The 25,484-nt window shown below is 45.8% G+C and overlaps 1 protein-coding gene across 2 annotated transcripts in view; it reads right to left on the bottom strand.

Moving 5' to 3' along the window:
- Positions 1-5,171, bottom strand: part of INPP5K (inositol polyphosphate-5-phosphatase K) — a 408,122-nt gene extending 402,951 nt beyond the window's left edge. For both annotated transcript variants that reach the window (XM_078680171.1, XM_078680170.1), the window contains exon 1: positions 5,047-5,171. The gene's annotated coding sequence lies outside the window, so the exon portion shown is untranslated. The remainder of the gene's footprint in view (positions 1-5,046) is intronic.
- Between the last annotated feature and the right edge of the window lie 20,313 nt (positions 5,172-25,484).

Raw genomic sequence — 25,484 nt, 5'->3', positions numbered from 1 at the left:
CATTGAATAATTTATTTTTTGGAGTTATATTATTATTTTGTGTGACCATCATAATGAGGTGGGCATTCAGGCTGGTTTAGTTAACTTCACACAAATGCCTGCAAATATGTGTTCTGTTCAACATGATAGGATGAGATTTTCATGAAAGTCTTATAGTCTGAATTCAGCACCTGAGCGTAATAGGACGGAATGTATGAAGCTATGTGATTATACTGAATAAGCAGCTACCTGTGTTATGCCATCTATTAATTTAATAACTGCACTTTCACAATTGCTTTATTAACCTTCCTGTTTTCTCAAATTTGCTTGAAAATGCACAATTTTTCTTCACTTTTTTCAAAATTTTCTTGGGGGGGAGGGGTAACCCCCCCAAACCCTCCTTATGGGGTTTGGGATCGCTTGCTTGCTACGGTGCAGTATGCAAATCAGTTTGCGGCCCACCACTTTCAAATGTCGCCAGCCGCCCCTGCATGGGAGTATCTCCCCCCTGTCCCGACCCTCCCCTGGGAGGGTGCCCTGAATCTTCCCAACCCTTTCCCTAGGATACTTATGGGCTTACCTGGGTGTAGGTCCCTAGATTCGTCGTGAGATAAGATTCAGATCAGACACCACTGCCCTTCTACCATCTGAGTACTCTGGACTTCACTGGATTTCGTTTGGGCCTGACTTAGTCTCCCTTCCAGTCTCCTGCATAGTCTGTGGCTGTGCATCATACAGAAACCTTCCAAGGCCTGCAAAGTATCAAAGACACCTGAAGAAATCTTCCCTGGAGCGAAGGAGTCGCTCCACTGCTTTTGCAGGCACAGCAACTAAGTTGACCGGTCTGCAGATCCTGAGCTCCTCCGGTCTCTATGTGCTCTGCAACACAGGTGGTGGTTTTCCATAGCTCCAGAGACCTGCCCTACTCTCTCACCAAGTTTGAGGCCAGTATCCCTTGTGGGGGTTGCAATAACTGAACCCCGGTGCACCGCAACCAACTTGCAGTTGCAAAGGCTTATTGGCTTCTCTGCAAGAAGATCTTCGGGCTCCAAGTAGTCCCAACCTCGAGCACCTCCAGTGACCAGAATCTTCAGCCACACCGCATTGTGTTCATCGTGGCCTGCATCTTTTGATGAGCTGCTTGAGGTCCTCTCCACACTTCAGTGCCTACGGCCTGTGGGTCAACTTGAGGGTCACACTTGTTTCTTTTGGGCTCCCCTGATTGCTTGGGCCTGCCCTGACTCCCCTGCCTTTGGTGGGGCCATTTGAGGGTCACACTTGTTTCTTTTGGGCTGCCCTGATTGCTTGGGGCTGCCGTGACTCTCCTGCCTTTGGTGAGTCCCCTGGACCTTGCTGGTTCCGACGTTGCTCCTTCTTTTATTTCTGCATGGCGTGCCTTTGCCAAGGCTTGTTGGTGCTCCCGCCGGACACCGACCCCTCAGCACTCTTTATCCTTTGTGGGACAACTCATGCATGGCTCCTGGTCCTCCACATCATCGCCTGGTCCTTGCAGCTGCAGAGTCAAGGTCATTGTCATCCATCCAACAACACCCGAGATCGAACTGCATTCATCTTCCAAGTCTCCTGGTCACCCCTGAGTGACATAAACTCTGTCTCCTCTGCTTGCAGGTACCTCTCATCAAGAATCCATCCTTGAGTTCCACCGGACACTTTCTCCTTCTTCACTAGTGGCACTTTCCTGAAATCCTCCATTGGGTTCAACGGCGGTTTCCGACAACACCTCACATGTATGCGCCCGGCTTCCATGGTGTAGGTAATGTGGGCACTAGGGTATCCACGCGTGGGGTGGCTCTCCAACCTTCTGTCATCCACTTGGTTTCTTCAGGGTCCACTGGAAAGGATCCTTAATCTTTAAAAATTCAACCGCGACTTGCACATAGAGTTCTACGGAACACGCAGTCGTGTTTCCACACTGCACACGCTCTCCGTGGATCCCTATCTACTCATCTTGGTTGGTTCCTTGGGGATCCAGCACTTCTACGTCTTCTAGACACTGTCTTGACTCGAGTCGTGGTTCTTATATCACTTTCTTAGTATATGGTTTGGTCGCCCCCCAGAGCCACTGTGTATTTCGTGCTATTTATTGTGTTCCTTTGCTAACGTATTGTGTGCATTGTGTTTATCTCCGTGTTGGAGATATTGAAATGTACTAGAGAGTATTATATAATAAATACATATTTTTATAAATACTTGGTGTGGTTCTTTTTCACTTAATCTATACTATAAGATTGCATTCTGGTAAAACAAGCTGATTTACACTACTTCTGGACGAAGCCTGAAGGCTGCTGTCCACAGCTACCACTTAGAGAGCCTTCTAAGGTTGTCTAAGACCTCTTAAATCACCATAAGGGTTGTCTGGATTGGTGCAGGGTGCCCACTTACATAAGTGGACATCATATACCAGGCCAGCTTCTCACACATATGTCAAGAGAGTGGAGGGTGAAGTGACTGATAGAGGAGAGAGATACAATGCGGAGGTGGGTAAATGCTTTACATAGGGCTCTACTTTAGAGTCTTTTTAAAACTCATAAAAGTAACTCGTCAAATTTTCTCTCATCAAAGTGTCAAATTCAAAACTTCATATCTTACTTCGGATTTGGCTTTTATGGGAACAGTGCACGGATGGCAGTTATTACTGTGAAATGAATCTCTGTGCTTCCTTCATATGGGTGCCCCTCACTACTTTCACCTACCAACTATACCCCCAGGCCCTGCACTTTTTCATTCATTCACTTACCTACTCCTGCTTTAAAATGTGTGTCCTGCATTCTTTCTTCATCACAGATACACTGCACAGCTCTTGTGCGCACTTTTTCAATTTCCCCCCGTCTGTCCTTGACCCTAATAAGTTACAAGGGGCCCGCACCCTGCCCTTCATCCACCACAAACACTTTACTTTGCACTGTGCAGTTCAATACTGCACTTACTCTCACTCAATCAATTTCCCTAAGTGGATCATCTATCCTAATATCCTAGGGAAAAAAGGATAGGTGTTTCCTCCCACATACAAACACACAGAACACGTCATAGCTCGGCACTCACTCACTAACCCTCTTCTAGTTGACCATGATCATGAAATCCTAAAGCGAAGAGGGCAGAGCATGAGACCTACGTTTCACTGGACCCGCTTGGTAACATGCCTAGGATGGACAGGCTAGCTGTGCCCTGAATGCCCTTGCTACAACTACTGGTTGAAGGCACTAAAATGCATCTGTATGCTCAGGAAGTACATGCTGTATGCTCAGGAAGTACATGCTGTCTGCGTTCCTTATTTTCTATACCTGTAAGTTAACCCATTTGGAAGAGACAGAAGGTCGGTATTTGGACTCACTGTACATGTTTGGTAGCTAGCTGGGCCCTGAATACCATGTATCAGCGAAGTAAAAGGCTCATCGATAAGCCCAACAGCACTTTTAGCGCACAACACGTGCACCCAAAACAGTTTGGTTATGCATCTAAAATGCTATCATGGAGCACCAACAGCATTCAACTCTAACCCAACAACCTACATATTACATTACACACAACTATGTACAAAGATATTGTGCATGCTTTCAACATAGGTAGATGTCAATGTGCTCCTAATAGCACTTTCAATTTGTTATTACAGTTTTTTATAGCGTAGACCAGTACTCAAGGGTGTCGGAACACTGTACTTAAAAGTACATCCAGTATATATGAAGCAGGTGTAGTGCAAAACATCTTTACAGAAAGGATTGCATGCATTACGTTACAATACAAATGGAAGAGGTGGAGTGCAAAAACATATTTACAGATCAACATGAATACATATGTTGGTTACAAACATGAGCAAGCAAATGAAGGGTCAGTGAAATTATTGGAAAGGACATGTTTTTGTGACAGCGGAACCTCACAGTCTAGATCTGTGAATGATATAAAGAAAAGTTAAGGCTAAACAGCACAACAAATTGACTCAGTACCTTTTGACACGAAAAGATAAGTGACAGGTCCCAATATGCATAACGGGTTGTAAAGTTATACCATAAACGTGTAACTCACAGTTATACATGCATAAAATATACATATGTCAGAATGAGTCCAACAGCATCTGGGGTATTTGCATAATACTGAGTTGAGAAAACCGGGATCATAAATCAGAACTGCAAGGCTTTTGTCAGTGTCACAGGGACAGCATGTACAAAATTTAGCTTCACTGTTCCTTAGTGAAGAATAAATAACAACACACATGAACGTCCAACACAACATAATACACAGAGCACTTCGCGCAGCCAACAATGTAGGAACATGCCACATAGATGGTTAGGAGAGTTCATACAACATCATTTAAGCATACCAGCCCAATTCACACACAAACACGTCGGGCAATGAGCAAGTCAAATACACCATTTTGCATGTAAACATGTCTAGGTTAGACTTCCAACCACACCCAACAAATGTATAACATCTATCAATAACAAAGCATCAATTATACGCACTCTGCCTGCTTTTTACTGAAAATCACAAACATGTGGCAAATATCGGTCAAAGTCCTGTAAGGGTGCAGTAATTTGGTACTGAAATCGGCGCTCACTGTCTTTTTAATATCAACAACCTTCTGGAAATGTTCACTGATGACTAGTTCGGTCTGTGAAAGTTATATAATCCGCATCCCGCTCTTTCACCTATTCCTGATTAATACTCCACATCTGATATGGTGTATGTTTAAAAGGCAGTATTCACTAATAGCTATGCAATATTAGTATGGTAAGGCACTTTATAACGATATGCTCACAGGCATTTAAAAAAATGAATAATTCTTGCAAAACCGGGTGTATAATTCCAAGTACGCTTTTAGAAAACTATATCCACAAAGATCACGTTGCTTGGTCAATTTTAGCTCTGGAAACGCAGCTTTTGACAAAGTCACTTAATGTGCGTACTATGAGAGATGTTTTGGCCCCACTGTGATGTATTGCAAGAAAACCGGCGGCGCGCACAAGAAAGCTGTCATGGCCATCAAGTTTTATGTACACAATGACACACTGCACGCATGTGCACCATGCTGATCGCCTGCACGATACTTACACAGACCGTTCGTGGATTCAGCCTAATTGTCGTCTGTTATTAATCTTTTCATTTCGGTTCTTCCGGGTCGCAAAAGCAAACAAATCCATGACCATACATATTATAGTAGCAGTGTTGGGGCGAGAGGAGCGAGTATTATGTAACATGATCTAAGATTGGTGTACCTCAGCCAATCCTAGTTCGCTACACACAATTCCGAAGTGCTCATTGGCTCTAGAATCAACCACGTGCTTCTGCAGTTGAGCAATATTGTTTATAAATACTGTTTTGTTTGGCATTTGTCACGGACCGGGCAAGCCTGAACTGGACTGTGGGGACATTCGGTCTCGGCCCGGGAAGGTTGCGTTGTTGCTAGCCACAATTCACGATTGGAAGGGGTGGCGCAGTCCCGGCATTGGTCACCAATGAACCCATACCTTATTTATTTATGCGTTTTTATATAGGGCGGACTTTACCCGAAGGCGTCAGAGCGCTTCACAATAGGAACAGTAATGATACATGAGGAGAAAATTACAAGGGAACAAATTACAAAAGCAGACGTTAAGTTACATGAGGCAAAAGTGACAATTGTGAGCAAACAAAACACACGAGGTAGCAAACAGTGCATTACAGGAGGAAAAAGTGACAGGTGTGCAGGTTGCAAGAGAAAACAATGTACAATTAGAGGTATAATACTGCAATATATGCTAGACACTCAGGCACAAGAACAAACGGTATGTAGGCAATGGTGGCACTTGTGCAAGTATCAAAAGCAAACAAAATGTGAGCCGTAGCAAACAGTGAGTTACAAGAGAAAAGTGGCGTGTGCATGTTACAAAAGAGTATCAAACACAGATACAAGGATAATACTGCAATAAATGGCAAACACACCAACCACAAGAACGCACTGGGAAGGCACTTCCATAGTCATGGAGAATAGAATTCTCAGTAATGGGAGGTCTTCCTTCAGATAATAGAGAGGGTGTGAATTACTTTTGTAGGTGTCTTTGGAGGAGGAGAACTTTGAGGTCCGTTTTGAAGGTCTGGGAGGAGGTGGTGGTCCGGAGCTGAGGCGGAAGGGAGTTCCAGATTCTCACCGCGTTGCCTGAAAAGGATTGGGCCATCGATCTTTCCTTATTGAAAGCGGGAGATTCAAGCAGTAGATTTTCCGCATTACGTGATGGCCTAGAGCCTCCAGAGAGTTTCAGTTTATTCGCCAGGTAGTGAGGAGAGGAGGAGTGCAATGCTTTGTGGGTGATACAGGCAGTCTTGTAGATAGCTCCAGCCTCGATGGGAAGCCAGCGGAGGGTGGATAACATCGGTGTGATGTGGTCGCTTCTTTTGGCCCCATAAATGAAACAAGCTGCTGAATGGAGAACAGATTTAAGGGGGGACAAGTGGGATTTGGGGAGGCCAGTAAGAAGAGAATTGCAGTAGTCCAGTCTGGAGAGGACCAGCGATTGCAGCAGGGTTTTAAGGTCCTGCTCCGGGAAGAAGCTACGAATTCCCCAAAGAAGGCACAGTTGGTATTGAGCAGACTTTGCAATGGAATTGATGTGAGAGATTAGATTGAGTTTTTTGTCGAGTATGACACCAAGGGATTTTGTGCTGTCAACAATGATGGGTTTATTGTTAAGTAGATTCATCTGATCCATCCATCCATCCATGATTGAACTGGGGGAGGAGAGAGTGAGGAGGAGAGGAGGAATTCAGTTTTGGAGGGATTCAGAATCAGTTGATGAGTTGACATCCAGTTTTGAATGGAGTCGAGAGTAGAGCTTAGAATGGAGAGATCGTGAGTGGAGGCAACCTTGAGGTAGATTTGAGTGTCGTCTGCATAGAGATGATAGTGGATCCCGGATTTACTTAGGAGATTTCCCAGTGTTTCTAAATAGAGATTGAACAATGTGGGTGCAAGTATAGAGCCTTGAGGAACACCTTGACCTACCGCCACAGGAGATGAGAGACTGTTCGCTATTTTAATCATTTGGGATCTATCAGAGAGGAAGGAAGCAAACCATTTAAGCACAGTGGCCTCCATGCCCATTCTCTGTTGAAGAGTGTTGAGGAGGGTGTTGTGATTGACAGTGTCAAAGGCTGCAGAAAGGTCAAGGAGAATTAGAAGACAGGACCCCCCTACCCCTCGAATCGAGTATCCTCAGCGCGTCATCAACCACTTGCAGTAGGGCTGTTTCAGTGCTGCAGTTTTGGATGAAGCCGGACTGACAATTGTCAAGAAGAACATTGTCCTTGATATGACAAGAGAGTTGTTTCGCTACACATCTTTCTGTGATCTTCACAAGAAAGGGTAGGTTGGTGATGGGGCGGAAGTTGTTGAGGTCATTCGCATCAGCAGTGGGTTTTTTAAGCAGAGGGGTGACCTGCCCAGTTTTGAAGGAGACAGGAAGGGAGCCTTGACAGAGGGAGAGGTTGACCAGAGTGGTCCAATAGGAAAGGGAATGGGTATAGAAGTCAATGTCACTGGGTCCAGAGAATGCTTGGAGGGCTTTGTTTCGAGGAAGCACTTGAGAAGGGCATCTTCAGATATAGGGTCAAAGTTCTGCCAAGTGGCTGAGGATTTGCGCTCCTCTGGAGGGGTAGGATGAGCGACCTGATCCACAAATGATTTCACTTTTTTATCGAAGAATATAGCGAAATCCCCTGCTTTCTTTGTAGAATCCTCCAACTTGGAGGTTGGGGGAGAGCAGTTAGGAATCTTGATGAGATCGAATAGTTTTTTGGGGCTATTTTAGGCTGAGTCAAGGAGGGTTTTGAAGTGCAACGCTTTCCCAAGGAAGATGTGCTTGTGGTACTTGGATCTTTCTGAACGAAGCGTGGCTAAATTATCGGAGGAGGGCACTTGCCTCCATTGTTTCTCCAGGAATCTTAGCTGCTTCCTTTCTAAATAGAGGGATTTGTTGAACCAAGGTGCTGAGGGAGTGGGCCCTATCTTTTTGCTTTTGAGTGGAGCGACATTATTGATTTCGGCTGCAAGGACTGTGAGGCATTGGGAGGTGAGTTGGTCAACATCTAGGTTCGGGTCTAGCCTTGGAAGTCATAACAAAGCTGATTCACAGAGGGGACCGACATCAATATTTTCAGCATCACGGAACCAGGAGCTAGCCCTCTTAGTTTGGCCAAGAGTTATAGAGTGTGCTAGGTGAAAAGAGAATGGGATGAGGAGGTGGTTAGACCAGTGTACATGAATAGGGGTAGTGATAGAAAGCATGCCTGCTTTAGAAATAACAAGGTCCAGGATTGAGCCCTTAGAGTGTGTTGATTCTGTGCAGTGCTGGATAAGATCGTTTGCAGAGAGGAAGGTGGCCAGCGAGTTCGCAGAAGAGTCTTGCGGTAATCCCCAGTGGAGATTGAAGTCACCCACAAAGGTCTGATTGTCACTTTGCGAGTATTGGTCGCTGATGAAGTCAGTGAGTTCCTCCATAATCGAAGGGCCACTAAGAGGCAGGCGGTAAATGACATTGAATCTGAGGGATGAGCGGTGGTGCAATTGCAGCTCAAGAGAAAGGCATTCAAAGATGTGGGAGGAGCTGTTAGGAGAAGCCTTAAGTTGAAGGGAGTTTCTAAAGATGACTGCAACACCTCCCCCAATGTTGTCAGTTCTGTCATTCCTAAATATAGAATAGCCTGTGGGTAATAGGAGATCAAACATAGAGTGAGAGGTATCGTTGAACCAGGTCTCTGTGAGGAAGAGCATGTCAATATTGTGATGGGTGATAGTATCGGAGATTTCAAGTTTGTGTCTTACTGCAGATCTGCAATTGTGGAGCAGACAGCGCAGATCTGTCAAGACTGTTTTGGTGACGAGGGCACTTGGGCTCTGAAGTGTGATCGGGATATTGTACATATGCGGGAGTGCTCGGGAGGGTTTAGGTGGATGCCTGGTTCTGACAGAGGAGATGGTCGGAATAGTGTAGATAGTAGGGTTACTAGGGGATACAGATTGAAGAAGGGTGGCGTTCAAGGGCTTGTGTGAGTTAACGAAGTTTGCAGACGACAGGTTGAGCTTGGCTGTATTGGGGTGAGGGGGCGAGGTGCATCTCGTGTTAAGTTGGGAAGGAGTAGAGGTTCATGGATAGGTGGAAATCTTGGAGCTTAAAAGTGAAACGGCAGTTACAAGCTGGGAGATGGAGGTGATAAGAGACCCTAGCTTATTTTCCAGAGAGAGTAAGGCAGAGCACGGAAGGTTGGGTGGCTCGATGGAAACAGGAGGGGGTGGAATTAGTGGTGGAAGGCAGGGAGAGGTGGGGGGACAGGAGGTGAGTTGGGGTATAGGGTTCAAAAGTGGGGAAAGGTGGAGGTTGAGAGCGGGAGTTAGTGAATCCAAGGTGAAGGGAAAGTTGTCTTTGTTGGTGTTGCAAGAAGGAGAGGAATTAAGGATATATTTAGGGGGAGATGGGTGCGGAACACGGCGGTAGGGTAGAAGGAGAGGGGAGGACTGTGTGGAGTCATGGTAATGTAGGAGGTTTGGGAGGAAAAGAGGCGAGGTGGTTGTAGAAGTCTTGTCAGCTAGGAAAGGTGGCTGTGGGGGAACGGGCATCTGGCAGAGTGAGGGGGGTTGAGAGAAAGGGAAGTTGAGGAAAGGAAGTGGTTCTGCTTGGCCCGAGGGAGGGAAATGGAAAGGGTTACCAGGGGGGGAAAGGGAGTAGCACAGCATTGCTGGAGTAGTGGGAGGGAGGAGAGAGATGCAGTGCGTTTGTGGAGAAATCAGGGTGAATAACGAGGGGAGGGGGGGTGTAAAAGAGGGGTGGAGGGAGGAATAAGGGGAGCGTAGGGAAAGTTAACTGGGGGAGAAGGTTGGAGGAGAGGTGGACTAAAAAGGGGGTTGACAGGAAGGAATATGGGGGAGGAGAAGAGATTGGAGTACCGGGATGGTGCAGATTGGACGAGGAGCATATTAGCTAGAGGTAAGGCTGAAGTGTTGCGGGAGGGGGCACACTGTGAGGGGGAAGGAATAAGAGAGGAGGTCACAGGGGAGTGGGAGGGAAGAGGGCCGACCTGTGCTTCTCGAGAGTGCAGCCAATTGGAGTGTAGGGGGGTTGGGGGAGGAGAAAGGGACTAATGGGTGAAGCTAGAAGGAGAGTCAGGGGAAAACCTGGTCGCAGAGGAGGGGAGTAGGGAGGGGAAGAGGTGGTCAAAGAGCGAGAGACAGGTGTCTTTTCGTTGGATCATGACAGTACCGTTGTTATAGAGTGAGATGGTGAGGTAGCCGTTGAAACACGCAGAGGGGGACCTTTTTAGTTGTTTCCTATGAGGGATATAGGAGGAGGAGGTGACGTTAAGGGAATTGTATAGCTGGTGGACCAAGAGGGTGTGTCGTGAGTGAAGAAAATGAAATCGTTTTTGAGCCTCCCAAAACGACCGTTGTAAAATTGATCAACAAAAAGGGAATCCGGGAAACGTTCAATAGTGTTATGCTTCAATCATTTTATTGCAGCTTTAGTCTGACTGGGAGGATAAATGATTTTGTAGCAATTCATTCCAGCCTTAACTCGAGTGGTGGCCATGTTGGGAAAATGAGGCGGAGGAGGTTGGGGGGATATGAGAAGGGTGTTACTAGGAAAGCGGTGGTGAGGAGAAGTAAAAGGGCATAAAGGGGGCACATATTCCAGACGTGGGGCGATGATATCAGAACTAATGTGCCGTACGGGAAGTGAGGTGGGTATTTGTTGGGCCCTTCATTTGTTGGGCCCTTCATTTAGGCAATCCTGTATGGTCTGACAGCCTCGGTTTCGGAAAAAGTGGAGTTGCAACGAAGTCAGCGCTTACACTTTTATCCTAGTCTCTGCACCTCAGTTGAGCCCTTCTCATTAAATCTGTCTTCGTTGTACTTTACTTGGTACGCAGTGTAGCTGTTTTGTTGGCGGAAAAAGTTCTAGTGGTTTAGGAAAAAGACTGTTTGAGGGCATGCAGGTCATTCGCTCTGAGCTGCAGTTGGAAGAAAATGCATTTAGTGAAGATACACCCTCAAATTGGTGTATAAAAGTTCCTTTATTGTCAACTCTGCAACAGTTGGACACAGCAAGGAAACATCACCTTCCTAATCCAAGCTCAAAGTCCCAACCGCCCTCCAGGTATCTGTGCCTTATCCCACACTCTACATGACCTCACAATTAGCTTACCAGCCTTAACCGCATACATTCCTCTTCTTGCAAGCAGCAACACCACACATCCTTCCTCTTGTACACATAACTAACAGTGAATAACTAACAGTGAATCTATATACACAGAATACCATCACACAACAACAATACTGACACATTATATCATAACATTTTGATACCACACTGTGGCATATTACAATCAATATATTATAAACATAGATACAAAATACTCAATACTAAGTCTCAAAATTGTTAATAATAAAAACATAGCAATGTCGGCCGTTTTATTCTAACACAAAATCTTTTCGTTTAGCTGGAGTTTGAATAATCCTCCCCAGGTTTGCCGTTCTTTCCACACCTACACCATCTTCCCTCCGAATTTCTTCAGTCTTTTACTCCACTTTCATGCACCGTAACATCCTCATTCTGCCACAACCAATCATACTCAAAGAACTCATTTCCCTCAGTAAAGTTCTTCACATTTTCTGTCCCCTTGCATTTTTCCTTACGGCACATGTTCCACACTTTATCACTTAACCTTGCTGAATTTTTCAAACACTCCACCACTTTCAATAGTTCTGAATACAGACTTTCCACTTTACCCACTTTTCTAACCTTCACCCAATCACCTTCAACTAATCTCTCCACAGTGGTTTCTTTTTTTTTTTACGTCTAAATAATCTTTATACACATGCTGCGCTTTCGAAATATTTTCTTTCACTCTATCTGGGGACCATTCTATTTCCCTTACACATCCATCCACCCTAAATTATCCTTGGTGTATGGTTGTCTGATTAACATGAGAACAAAATGGCAGAATTCCAGGAGTGAAGGAGTTAGGTGATACACACAGAACATATTTTTCATTTCAACCTCCCATTTCTTACAATTCCCAGTGGCTATCTGAATGGTTCCTTTAATTACTAGATTTAAGTGCTCCACTGCGCCATTTCCAGGTGGATAGTCAACTGAGGTATCCAAATGTTCATACCATTTCTTTTTTAGGAACTCCTCCACTACAACAGTCTTAAATTGGGGTCTATTATCACTCGACAGATTTTTAGGCAAACCCTCTCTCAAACATACAGTGTCCAAAAATGTCACCAGTCTCCGCATCGGCTTTTTGCACAACCTTCAGTTCTACCCACTTATTAAATAATCTACCAGTACAATTATATATTTGCTCTCCCCATCTCTGTCTGAACTAGTCCTACTAAATCTACTGCCAAAAATTACCCCCAAACCATTGTAGGACATTCCATTGGCATCAGAGCTGGTCTCATAGTCTTCAAATTCTTATCCGAGTCAACACATTGCACACAATCCCTTACTATTCTCTCTATGTCTAGATTCATTGCTGACCAGCAGTATGAATATTTAATTCTCGTTTTCATTCTCACTATACCAAAATGCACTTCATGACATAATTCCAACACCTTTATCTTCAAACACTGCTGAGGCACATTGCTTCCTCCCTCATAACAAAATCTGCCTCCACACCTAACTCATTTTTGACCTCCCAGAATCCTTTTATCACATCCGGAAAACTCTTCTTGTCCACCCATTCTCCCTGGACATATTTCTTCACCATTGCCAGTTCAACATCCTCCTCATTTGCTTCTCTCCACTCTCCCCTCCCAATAGAGCCCAAACCCTCATCTGCAAAAGCAACCTGAAATTCCTCCCCCTCACTGCATGGCAGTTCCTTGACAGGTAAGGTATGCGCCTTAAACAGTCCACCACTTTATTTTGCACGCCTGGTACATAGCTTATCCAATAGTTAAAATCCTGCAGTCTCATAAAAACCTTGTAATTCTCACAGACGCCTGCAAGATAGCACCAGAAGTGAGCAGGTTAACCAATGGTTTATGATCCGTCCTCACAACAAACTCCGCACCTCTTACAAAAGACCTGAAATGTTCCATGCTCCATACCCAAGCATTTCCCTTTCAATGAATGAATAGGCTTTTTCAGCAGAAGTAAGGCTTTGTGAAGCAAATCGAATCACGCACTCTCCTCCTTGCTTATCCCTATGTGTCAGTTCTGCACCCAAACCCTTCTTGATGGAATCTACTGTTATAATGCTAGGCAATGTGGGGTCAAACCCATGAATGGGTGCTGCCTTGATAATGTCACCCTTAATGCTCTGAAATTATCTCACACACTCTTCATTCCATTCAAACGTACTCAGTCTTCAACAACTGTCTCATACCATATGTCGTTTTTTGCAAACTTGCTTACAGACTTGGAGTAATACTCCACAAGCCCTAGGAATGAGCATAACTCATCCTTGTTCTCAGGTGCTGGGGCTTCCCTTACCACCTCCACCAATTCCTTCCCCACTAATGACATGACCCAAATAAGTGATGTGGTTTTAGAGCAAATGTACACTTTGCATATTCTGCAGTCAGACCTTTAGACTCCAGGACTCCATTACAATCTTTAACTTTTCATCCTGCCCCCTCCCCTTTTAAGAATGTCATCTTGAAAATACAAGACTCCGGCGGCAAGATGGCGGCCGTGTAGGACGGCAGTGTGCGGTGAAGCAGTGGGGATGTGTGTTCTGCCCTGATTTCTGCGAGAATGCACCACAAAAGCCACACAAGGGTACAGAAACGGGATTGAAAAGAAAGCGAACCTTAATCGATTCATGGCTGTCTGAATGACTACACAGAGCTGGGAGCAGCTGGAAAAGCGGAGAAAGGCGAGAACGGCGAGTGACTCATGTTTCTGCCTCGTACTTGCCGCGGACCCATTGGACGGCTGCTGCGGGAGCTAACGCTGGCCGTGAGAGTGTTCGCGGTTGGAGGCAGAGTTCACACGGAGGGGAGGAGCCTGGAGTCACGAAGATCGCATAGCCCGTGGAGCAAGCAGTGGGTTCCAGCTGAGTCTGGAGCAGTACGAGTCGCTCGAGACCCGAGAAATCGAAGGTATAGCGGCAAGAAAGGTCAGAGAGAAGCCATGGCACCAAAATTGAATACGAACTCTAAAGCTGCCTCCAAAAGGAAAGCTGCTGCCGAAGCTGCGGCCGAAGCCGGTAAGGAAGCACCAACTTGCAGCTAAAGCGAAGCAGTTCGGGACCCCTATATCTGATATCTTCGCAAAATAGGTCAAGAAAAGGGCCCTAAAACGAATGCTCTGTCAGAGGAAAAGGGGCAGGGGAAAGAGGCGGAAGAGGTCTCATCAGACGTGGACGCTGAAGGGGGGGTAACCGCACCACCTGCCTTGCCGGGATTAGCCACTCTCCCATCCCCGAATTTAGCAGAGACCAATTTAAAGACTGATGGGCATTCGAATGACACGACATCGGTGAAAGAAGTACCTGTGATTCAGGTGGGGGGCAGGAGAAAATATAGAATCTGCAAATTTGACCTCAAGAGAGCTAATTAAATCCAATCTGGAACATGCACTATCACAGGAGGTCATGTCAGAGAATAATGCAATAAATCCTGGCTCTGAAAAACGAAGTGATAAGGAAAAAGCCCCTAATGAATGCTTTTACTCCGTATCAGAAGGTGGCGAGTGGTCGGGGGATGACAGCTCCGAACAGGAAGGGAGTAACCTGGATACAGAAAGTGAGCCAGAGCATGAGCTTGAGACAATTATATCAGCGGCAAAAACGCCTGTTGGGATTAAAGCTCAGGAGCTCAGCTGGGATCATTCGTCAGCCACTCTACTACTTGGGAGTCCACATGGAGAAGCTGCACAGATGTCCCTCCTAGAGGTGATACACAAGGAGATCCTGGCACATAGGGAGGAAACTCGACAGGACAGTCGTAAGGCACAGGCCGCTGTCAGAAAGATGCAGGGCGCTGTGAGGAAATTGTCCAAAGTATGTGTCAACTTGGGTGATCGAGTATCCAACCTCGAAGAGAGAGTAGTCTCAACTGAGACAGAGTCAGCGGCTGCCACCAGCAAGGTAGATGCCCAAAATGCTCAAATAACAGACATCCAATGGAAGTTGGAGGACCTGGAGAACCGACAGAGACGTAACAACCTTCGGATTTTGGGGATACAGGAGGGGGCTGAAGGGTCAGATGTGAGAGCATTTGTCATTAAACTTTTCGAGCAAGCATTTGTAGATCTGCCAGGTTGGAACTGGGCAGAAGAAATTCAAAGGGCTCATCGCACCCCGTTCAAGCTTAGCAGGAATTCAAAGGAAGGGGATAAGCTAAGAGCTATATTGATATTTTTAGGCAATTTTGTGCTGAGACAAGCGATATCGGAAAAAGCAAGACCAGACTCAAGAAAGATCGTGGAAGGGATTTCGTTTTTTGTCAGACCCGACTTCTGTCATATAACAGTGGAGAGGCGATGGAGGTTGAGACAGTTGATAAGACCGTTTCAAGACAAAAAGATGCAGGCTTACTTGATCAACCCCGCACAACTGAAAATAATAAATGCTGGTAGAACCTTGTATTTCACTTCTGAAATCAAAGCCAAAGAATATTTAATTCTCAAGGGGTTTGATTCTGTTTAAATAACTCTTTCTTCAACAAGATGTTTAATGGTATATTGATAAGCATGATAAGCTTGCTAACGGGCCAATTCTAATTTCTTTTCAACACTTTAATTATGGCTGTGTGGCGTGTGGTGTATTTGTGTCACTTAGACATTTTTTTTATTTTTTTTTTATATATATATTTATTATTTTTAACACAAGAGAAATAATACACATATCGGGCGCCACCAATCGAAACACAGCGCAGCTGTGGATGTGCGAACGAAGCAATGAAACACCATACAGTCATGAGCAGGAGAAAAATCAATACCAGCAAAGGCTGGAGCAAGCAGTTAAACGTCAATGACCGCAGGCATCCCCCCACATCATCCACCCACCAAAAATACAGGATATACGATACATACACGTGACACCCAGATATGCTAGGAAAAACAGGATAATAAGCCACAGCTCTTGCGGAGAGGGAAAAGGGAAATAGAAAGGTCATAGAAAATAACAAAGGAAAAATAATAAACCCCCCCGCAACCCACCACCCTACACCCCTGCTTATGGCTACGACCCAACCCCACTAGCAGTGTGCCTGTCGCCCCCTAAACTACACCCCATGGAAGGGGAAAAAAGTGGAGGAGGAGAATGGTACAGTACGATACGAGCTCCCAGACTCCCATCCCCCCGCCAAAAGCAGACACCCCCTACCGGCAGAATAGCAAATCGCTGCAAATCAAGAGATAGTCCGTAGGGGAGCCGCGAACAAAGAAGAAGAGAACATCCCGTCCGACCCCGGCTCAACAGAAATAGCAAACCCCGTCCAGACACATCAGAAAAACAGTGACCAGGCTAATCAAACGTACAGCCGGCCCCGCTCCCACAGATACAACCCAACAAAAACAAAAGGAGACATTGCATCGAAGCGTAATCAAGTTCAGCCCAAACCCACACGATCCATCACGAAAAGCCCCTCCAGCACACATAGATCGCCATGATTCTTCACGTTGAGTACATCCATTCGAACCGCCATCACAACAGGAATACCAGAAAACAGTAAAGTGTCAAAGTTAATGCAAGGAGAGGAAAAGCAGGGTAAACGTACGCAAAGTTCAAAAGTCAGAGCAAGTCCACTATCCACCGGTGAGAAAGCAGCAAGGCGGTGACGATCGATTACAGAAAGAGGCGAAGGTCGAAGTTGGCAGTCGTAGTAGAAGGCACATTGTCTTACAATGGCAGTCACATCCAACTCGGGCGGCTTCAATGTAGGGCTTAACACACATCCAATCCTCTCGGCCTCGATAGCCGCCATCTTAGGGTTGCTGGGAGGGTCCAAATCAGTATTCTGCACGGGGACCTCGGTGCCAATAAAGACGGTATCCTTGGGTGGAGTATCTCGGCTTTCTAACAACAAAGGGTCAGAATCCGGTCTCGAGCTTATACGGTCTGCAGTTACGATCATCCCTTGGATGTTGGCGGTGAACCGTTCGTGAAGCTGCAAAATGGCGGCCATTACAGTGCGTAGCGACGGTGTAGTTTCAGTCCGCTCCATCGCCCCTCAATGAGCGACCGGGCGGGTATCCGAACCCCAGAGGACGACTTCTCCGGGGCACAGGACAGAATCGTTGTAAAAACCACTATAAAGCACGTCCACAGCACAGTAGATGCACCGTCGCCGCCAACGAGGAACCGAGCCCAGAGAACCACCGGGAGCTCAACGGGGTCTCCGGGAAGCGGATCCCCGAACAAGTAGACGATATTAACAGGCCACTGTAGTTGCAAGGTAAAGCCATCACCGGAGCACCATCCAATAAGGGAGAAACAAAAAAGCTGCTTCGGGAGACCGGATCCACCCACTTTTCACAGCCGATGTTGTTCGACTCCAACCCGGCCAAGTTGAAACTCGAGGCCCCGGCGTCAGATCGGAGGCAGGCCAAGAATGGCGCACGGTATAACTTCACCGTCCGGGCCGCCAGAGATTTCGGGGTTGCACCTGTCGAATCAGATGCTGTTCACCAGCACGGGAGTCCGGCGGGAGTTCAGGATAAAGTTCAGGATTTATGAGCTTCTGGCGGAGGTCGACGGAGCCGGGAGCTTATGCGGCCATCTTGGTTACGAGCGTAGCTCCTCCTCCACTTAGACATTTATTGGCGGGTTATTCATACGCATCGTTTGGATCTTACGTACGATTTTCTAGTTCCATTTCCACTGCTTTAACTGCCTCTCATCACGTGCACAGACCAGGTCTGAGCGCCTTACTTGAGTGGGTGTGTCGGTGGGGGCTTTGGGGTTGCGTGGGGTAGGATGGTTCGGGGGGGTGGGTCGGAGAAGGGCGGGAAGGGAGGGGAGGGGGAGGGAGGAAAAAGTAAAAAATGAGATGTTTTGGTATAAAGTGGTTTCTGGTTTGAATCGGTGGATGTCATTGACAACAATTGGTAAATCATGAGTGTTTGCTTTTTCTATCATGAAACTTCAATAAAAGATTATGTCACACATTAAAATCTGCTCCATCAACATCAGTGGGCTAAATGATTGGAGAAAGCGCAAAAGATTGGGTAATTTTGCCAGATATAATAATCTGGATATTCTGTGTCTGCAAGAGACCCACCTCCCATGGGCTAGGAGAAACCTATTAAACATAAGGGGTTATGAGCTACTGGCCTGCTCTTCGCAAACATCGACGGTTAGGGGGGTGGCTATTCTCGCCAAACAAAAACTTGGTGGGGTTAAGAGAGTGAAGGTTGATAGCTCAGGGAGATGGGTAATAGTTGAGTTGACCCTTGGATATACGCTGTGCACAGTGTATGGGTCAAATTATGATGATCCGGAAGTGTTTGATATCTTAGAGGGGGAGCTGGCAGACTGTCCGACACCGATTATAATGTGTGGTGACCTGAATATTTTGGTTGACTGGAATAAGTCAGACAGTTACTTAGGGTCCAAACCAAAAGTGTTTCGGGCCTTGATCTCACTTATGAGATCGCATGGGCTGAAGGATGTCTGGAAAGTAAAACAACCTACCAACCCAGGCTTCACATATTTCTCTTTTCCACATCAGAAATATTCCAAGCTGGACTATTTCCTGCTCTCTTCAGATAAGCTTTGTAAAGCCAATATCACGGATTTACCCAAATCTATTTCTGACCATAACCCACTGATTTTAACATGTGATTTGGGTAAAATTGAGAGGAGACAAACAAACTGGTCATTTGAGAGAAAGCTTCTATCGGATGACAGGTTTGTGGGACATCTCAGACAATGGGCTAGGGAGTTTTTTGAGATAAACCGTTATAGCGCCTCCCGTAATATAGTTTGGGAAACTTTTAAGGCTTCTTTGAGGGGTGATACAATAAGCTGCTCAGCAAGACTGAGGAAGGAGGATAAGAGGAAGGCTGAGACTCTGATTGGGGAGCTAGGAATAGCTGAGGAACAACATATCAAGGAGATAGGGCAGGGGGCCGATGGTCAGGCAAGTCTTAACAGAATGGCTACCATAAAAGCAGACCTTCAGGGAGTAATGATACAGAAGGAGACAAGAGAGTATCAATCCACTAGAGCAAAGCGCTATGAGATGGGGGAACAGGCAGGAAGGGCACTAGCACTGCGGATTAGGCAGGAGAGATCAAAAACTCGATTCCCTGTATACAAGAAGATGGTATCGAATATACAGAGCCAAAGGAAATACTAAGAGTTTTCCAGACTTTTTATAAAAAATTATATGATGAAGAGGGTGGGATGACTGCACAAAGCCCAGAACTTGAAGATGTTGGTCCAGCATTAGATGAATGTAGTAGGGAGGCATTGGAACGTGATTTGACTCTGACAGAGATAAAGATGGCGTTGCGGGAACTAGCAGCCGGTAAGGCAGCGGGCCCTGATGGGATTCCCCTCGAAGTATATAAATGCTTAGAGGAGGAAATTGCCCCAATCATTGTGGACTTATTCAATGGCATAGTATGCACCGGCTTAATTCCTGAATCCTGGAAAGAGACAAATATTGTCATATTCTATAAAAAAGGTAAACCTAAAACTAATCCAGGTTCATACCGTCCGATCTCCCTTAATAACGCGGATACAAAATTATACTCAAAGATCTGGGCGAAGAGATAGGGGGGGATCATAGGCCGTCTTGTCTCCCCGTGGCAGCACGGGTTTGTGCCAGGTCGAGGCATTACGGACCACACAAGACGTGCTATTGCACTATTTGACGCCCATGCTGCCTCGGGTAGAGATATGGCCATGATCCTCCTCGATGCTGAGAAAGCATTTGACCGTGTGGTCTGGGAGTGTATGTGGGACACTCTGGCTGGAAGAGGCTTCGGGAATAAGAGTATGAGGGCTATCAAGGCGATGTATAGTGACCCGGTTGCGAGGGTTATGGTTATGGGTCAAAGATCGGATGAAATAATAATTAGAAGGGGCACTCGGCAAGGATGCCCCTGCTCCCCGATTTTGTTCTCGCTATACATTGATCCTCTAATACAGAAAATTCTGGCCTCTGAACAGATCGTCCCAGTAATACTCAATGGCCACACCACCAAACTACTGGCTTATGCCGATGACCTGGCAATTATAACAACGGACCCCCAACAGGCTCTGGTCAAGTTATGTCAATTGGCTAAGGATTTTGGTGGACGGTCAGGCTACCGCCTGAACGAGGAAAAAACACAGATAATTTGCACGAGCAATATAACGAAGCTGGATCAAAGATTCGTGGACTCAGCTGTGTATTTGGGTGTAAGGATGAATGCAAATGTAAATAAGATTATTGCAGATAACTATTTACCTCTGATAGATTCAATCGAAAACGAGCTCAAAAGGATAGATGTACTACATCTATCACTGATCGGTAGGGTAAATGTTCTGAAAATGACCATGTTTCTCAAGATTCTCTACTTGTTCCGTGCTATTCCTTTGTTATTGGGAGAGGGGACGATCAGGAAAATAGAAGCAGTATTCATTTGTTTTATCTGGCAGTACGGGAAAATCAGAAGGTCGATTGCCCGCGTGTCCTTACCACTTGAGAGGGGTGGCCTGGGGATGCCGAATCTCAAGCTGTACAACTGGACATGCCTTTTTAGTACAAATGAATATTATGTTTCAATATGATCCTGAAGAAACAGAACCCCAGCCAGGCAGTCATATTCTTCCCTCCATTTTTGAGCTCTTAGTAGGAAAGAAGGCTGTGGGGTGACTAATGCGTGAATTTGACCGCAGGTTTTATAAGAGAGCTAGATATAAGATCTTGATGGGGGCATGGGGGACCTGGAACTCTGTAAGGAAATTCTTGAGCATCCCAAAAATCAATATCAACATCGACCTCTGGAACTCTAACACCTTTGCCCATTTAGGTCAAAACAGAAGTAGTCGACTTTGGAGGGAGTTAGGAGTTAGATGCTTGGGAGATGTTATGGTAGGTAATGAGATCCTTGGTTTTACCATATTGCAGCAAAAATTTGGTATACCAGCAAGTCAGTGGCTTTTATATGGGCAAATCGCTCAAACACTTCGCTCAATTAGGCTTAGGATCTCCCTGCCGTCAAACAATCTAATAGTTGACTATCTGAGAAAGGGGGGTAGTAAAATTAGAATAGGATATAATTGCCTTCAACAAGAGCTGGAGGATGATATGGAAAAAACGGAAACTAATCTGGCTCAGAAAATTGGTGATCCAGATGTGGATCTGGACTTAGCCCTAGTTTTGAATAAAAAGATCTTTCGGTCCACAAATCTGAGGGCTCAGCACTATAAGACTCTTTTTAACTTGTATTTTACTCCCTCTAAACTGTTTGCTTGGGGCGCAAGAGACAACGATAGGTGCCCTAGGTGTAATACGAGCCCAGCAGATCTACTCCATATGTTTTATAACTGCCCGAATCTGATCCCAATAATCAGGGAGATACAGATTTGTTTGGCGGGGCTGCTAGCACAAAACATTGTTCTATCCCCTACTGTGGTTTTAGAAGGGCAGAAGGCAGGGCTGAGGCCCTTGTTTTTATATCTGTAGCTGTATTGCGTATATTAATTTCCGCTGGATGGAAAGACACCACAGTACCCACATTCCAGCAGTGGCTAACTAGGCTCTTAGGAATGCACAATATAGAGGAATGCCTGTATGATCTTAAAGGAAAGAAATCACGTGAAATGGGTACAAACATATGGGCCCCTGTCAGGAAATGGAGGGAATCTAGACGTTAAAAAAATGTAAGTAGAAATGTCTAGGACGATGGGATGCCCTCATGCCTGTTTTCTTTTATCTATTTATCGATTGATCAATTCGCCATTTTGTACTCCATATTTATTGTTGTTAATGTATGTATTTATTCTGATTGTGTAATGATATATATATGCTGATCTCTGTTTCATACCTCAATTTATCGAAACATCTCAATAAAGAAGTTTAAAAAAGAAGAAAATACAAGACTCCATCAATCCCTCTCAGGATCTCACCAATAAACTTCTAAAAACATTGACACAGCCAATTCTAGTCCAAACAGCATTCTAATGAATTGAAAACATCCATATGATGTAATGAAAGCCGCTATCTGCATACTCTTTTCATGCAATGGTAGCTGGTGGTATGCTGATGAAAGGTCAACAGTCGAGAATCTCTCCATATTTTGTTTCTTGGACAGTAGCTCATTTATACTTGACAATGATTATTTATCCACCTGAATTTGCTTATTCACCCCCCTTAAATCGATACGCAATCTAAGCTTGCCATTGAGTTTCCTTACTACAATCACCGGTGACATCCATTCTGGCAGGTGTGGAGCTGAGTGTAGAGAGCGGAAGAACCAGGAGTCGTGAGACGATAGGAGGAGCTCGAGGAGGGGAAGACGCTGTAACTGCGAGGACCCCCCCCTTGGGCTGCCGTGAGGAGAAAAAGCAGAGAGCGGAAGGTACGGCCAGCCCAACAAGTAACCCGAGGACGTCAGGAGGCCATGTGTTCCACGTATCACTGAGCCACACTCCTGAAGGAGCATAGCTAGCACAGATTCATGCTTGGCCTCTGAGAAAGAGGCAGCGCGGTGGTGATAGCAACCCGGGAACCGCAGGAGGAAATGCAGCATATCACTAACACTAGAGCTACTGCATGAAAGAGCACCTAGGGTGCATACATTGGTGGAGGTTGCTCGTGAGAGTTTATCTCAACCTCAAATCCCCCCCCACCCCACCCCCACCATAGGTACCTGAGAAGTACTTAAATGACTAATTAGGTCAGTGAAATGTGTTTTGGGGTTAAAAGAATTGTACATTGTGACAACTTTAACAAGGCACCTGTATAAATTACCCAAGGACTTGTGGTGGTGACTTTCTTATAAACCAGTCTTATCAATGTTCACTTACTTGTGACCCATTTCTTTCTTCCGAGGGTGAACCCTGAACTGGTGGGGAGGATCTCCAAGTACCAACAGATAAAAGAAGAACAAGAGAAAGAATAATTATCCCTTGTATTTTCACAATGTCTCAGCACAAAATAACCAGTCTTTAAAGCAGCAAACTGTTGTTAGATCCATAGTCATGCCAGGCAACCACGAGTTTTGGGGGCTTGTGATCGCGCCGCAACCAACTACCCCTGAACAGGACTCCATTGCCCTGCAAGGTACAGCACCCAGTTTGAATGGGAGGGGGTGGGGCAGCATCATTCTAGCACTGAACGCGTGCCCTAGCCCGTCAGCCACAGGGAGAGGCAGGGCCACTCCCTTGGCTCTTGCACCTAAAATCTTCTGAGCGGGTTGGGTAGGATTTCAATCTTTGCAGTTTTTAATATGAACCCATGTACTTGTTTTAGCTATAGTGGTTGGCTATAGGAGCTTGATTCTGATAGTCTCCTGAGCCGGTTGTGGCCTCATTCCCTAGCTCTTCAATATACTTCCCCCTTTCTATATGCTGTTTATTTGTGGAAACGCAAGCTTACATTAGTCATAGCAGCCCATTCTGGGAGCAATGGGACTACCTTGGATGGTTTCCTACAATGCGCTATAGTATTGATCTCTAAAGAAATTGATTTAATGGTCGCGGGCTCTGGAGGCAAGATGGCGTCCGAGTCGGACGTTTGAGTTTGTTGCTCCTGCCGGACCCCACAGAAATAGTCATTACGGCGAGAATAAACTGTGATTAAGAGTTTAAAAATCCTTTAAAATAGTTTTTTGTAGCTGTTGCACTGGATTCCTAGGATGGTACAAGGAGTAGTATCTACCTGGGTGTGGCAGTGGTTCTTTCAGCGGCTTGGTCAGCGAGTACACAGCACTCGGCTACTGCCCCGGATTAGATTTCAAACTCTGCGCACCTGGTGGAAGGCGGTGTCCCGCTTGCAACAGGACAGAGCGGCTTTCGACATCACGGAGTCTGAGGCTGCGGTGTTAAACGTGGAGAGAGCTGCTGCTTCCAGATTACATGAGATGCGGCCGAAGGGAAGGAGAGCGCGAGGACAAGGCGCTATAGCTGAAGCGGCAGGGAAAACGCCAGGGAAAACGCCAGAGGCCACGGCAGTGAATACAATTGAGACTGACATTGCTGGAGGAACTCCCCCCCCCCGTCTCCTACAGTGAGTACGAGCAGTGCAGTGCTGGCGCAATCAAAGGGGAGAGAGGGGGAGTTAAGTGTGCGCAAAAAGATACCTCAAATGTTCAGTGCTTTGAAGACAAAAGCGGGTGATTTAATTGTTTCCCAAAACTTGTGTGATTCAAATACTACACGAGCAGCTGCTGCAGAAATGGAGGCTTTGACAACTGGGTCCGGAGAAGAGGCATCTGACGTTAGCCAGGCTCCGAGTTTAAGAGCGGTGGCGGTGGTGGTGGGAAGTGAGAATGGGTCTGTGGCAGATTCTAATACCTCTGCGAACACCGGTGCAGATTTGAATGTAACAGGAGCGGCTGCACAAACACAGGCACAAATACAGGCACAAATACAGGCACAGGCACAGGTGAACAAAGGGCTTCTATGTGAAGGGATACATGAGAAAGCAGGCTGTGTCGAGGCGACTCGCTTAATGGTTGGAGACAATGATTCTGCGGATTTCTTTTCTTTATCGGAGCATTCTATGTCTTCATCGGAAAGCCTGGTCGAGTTGTATGCAAATCGAATGAGTATGGAGGATGAGGGCCCGGACGATGAGATGGATGAAGAACTTGGCTGTAGTTCTAACAGTAGCCCGGGGGAGAATATGGATAAAGAGTCCACTGGCGCAAGCACTGTTCGAAGGCTTAGACTGGATAAAAATGATAAAGAGCTGTATCTAGGAGACACAGTCAATGGCAATAAAGATGGAGAGTGCTCTGAGGATATATCATTAGATCTGATATATCAGACCATGATGCTACATAGGGAGGAGAACCGAGAGGACAGCATGAAGGTTCAAAACTCATGCAAGAAATTACAAAATTCGGTCAGGAGGCTGGTTAAGTCACATAATGAATTTCTTACTAGAGCGACTGAAGCTGAAGCACGTATATCTTCATTGGAAGATGAGATGGGCCAACAGCGGAAAACTATTGAAACACAACTAGCAACTAAACAAGATATTAATTGGAAACTGACGGATATTGAAAACAGAGCCCGTAGAAACAATTTAAGATTTTTGCAAATTGAAGAAGGAAAGGAGGGCTCTGATACACGAGGTTTTATAGTTGCATTGTTAACCCCTTCAGTGCTAATGACAAGGGTAACTCGTCATGTAGGGCCCATTGATTTCAATGGAAAGTCAATGGACCTACATGCACACCCCTTAGCAGCCAAGTGGTTAAAATCTGTTATGCTGCAATCTGAGAGATGGGATTGGGATAGGGAGGTCGAAAGGGCCCATCGATTCCCATTTAGGGTGAATCCCAGAGATAAAAAACCACGTGCAATTCTAGTAGCGTTTAATAGTTTTCAAGCCAGGGAGG

The sequence above is a fragment of the Lissotriton helveticus genome, chromosome 3_1, assembly GCF_964261635.1.
Source record: "Lissotriton helveticus chromosome 3_1, aLisHel1.1, whole genome shotgun sequence".
Taxonomy (NCBI): Eukaryota; Metazoa; Chordata; class Amphibia; order Caudata; family Salamandridae; genus Lissotriton; species Lissotriton helveticus.
The sequence above is the reverse complement of the archived record's forward strand: the minus strand, read 5'-3'. Positions and strand labels throughout refer to the sequence as shown.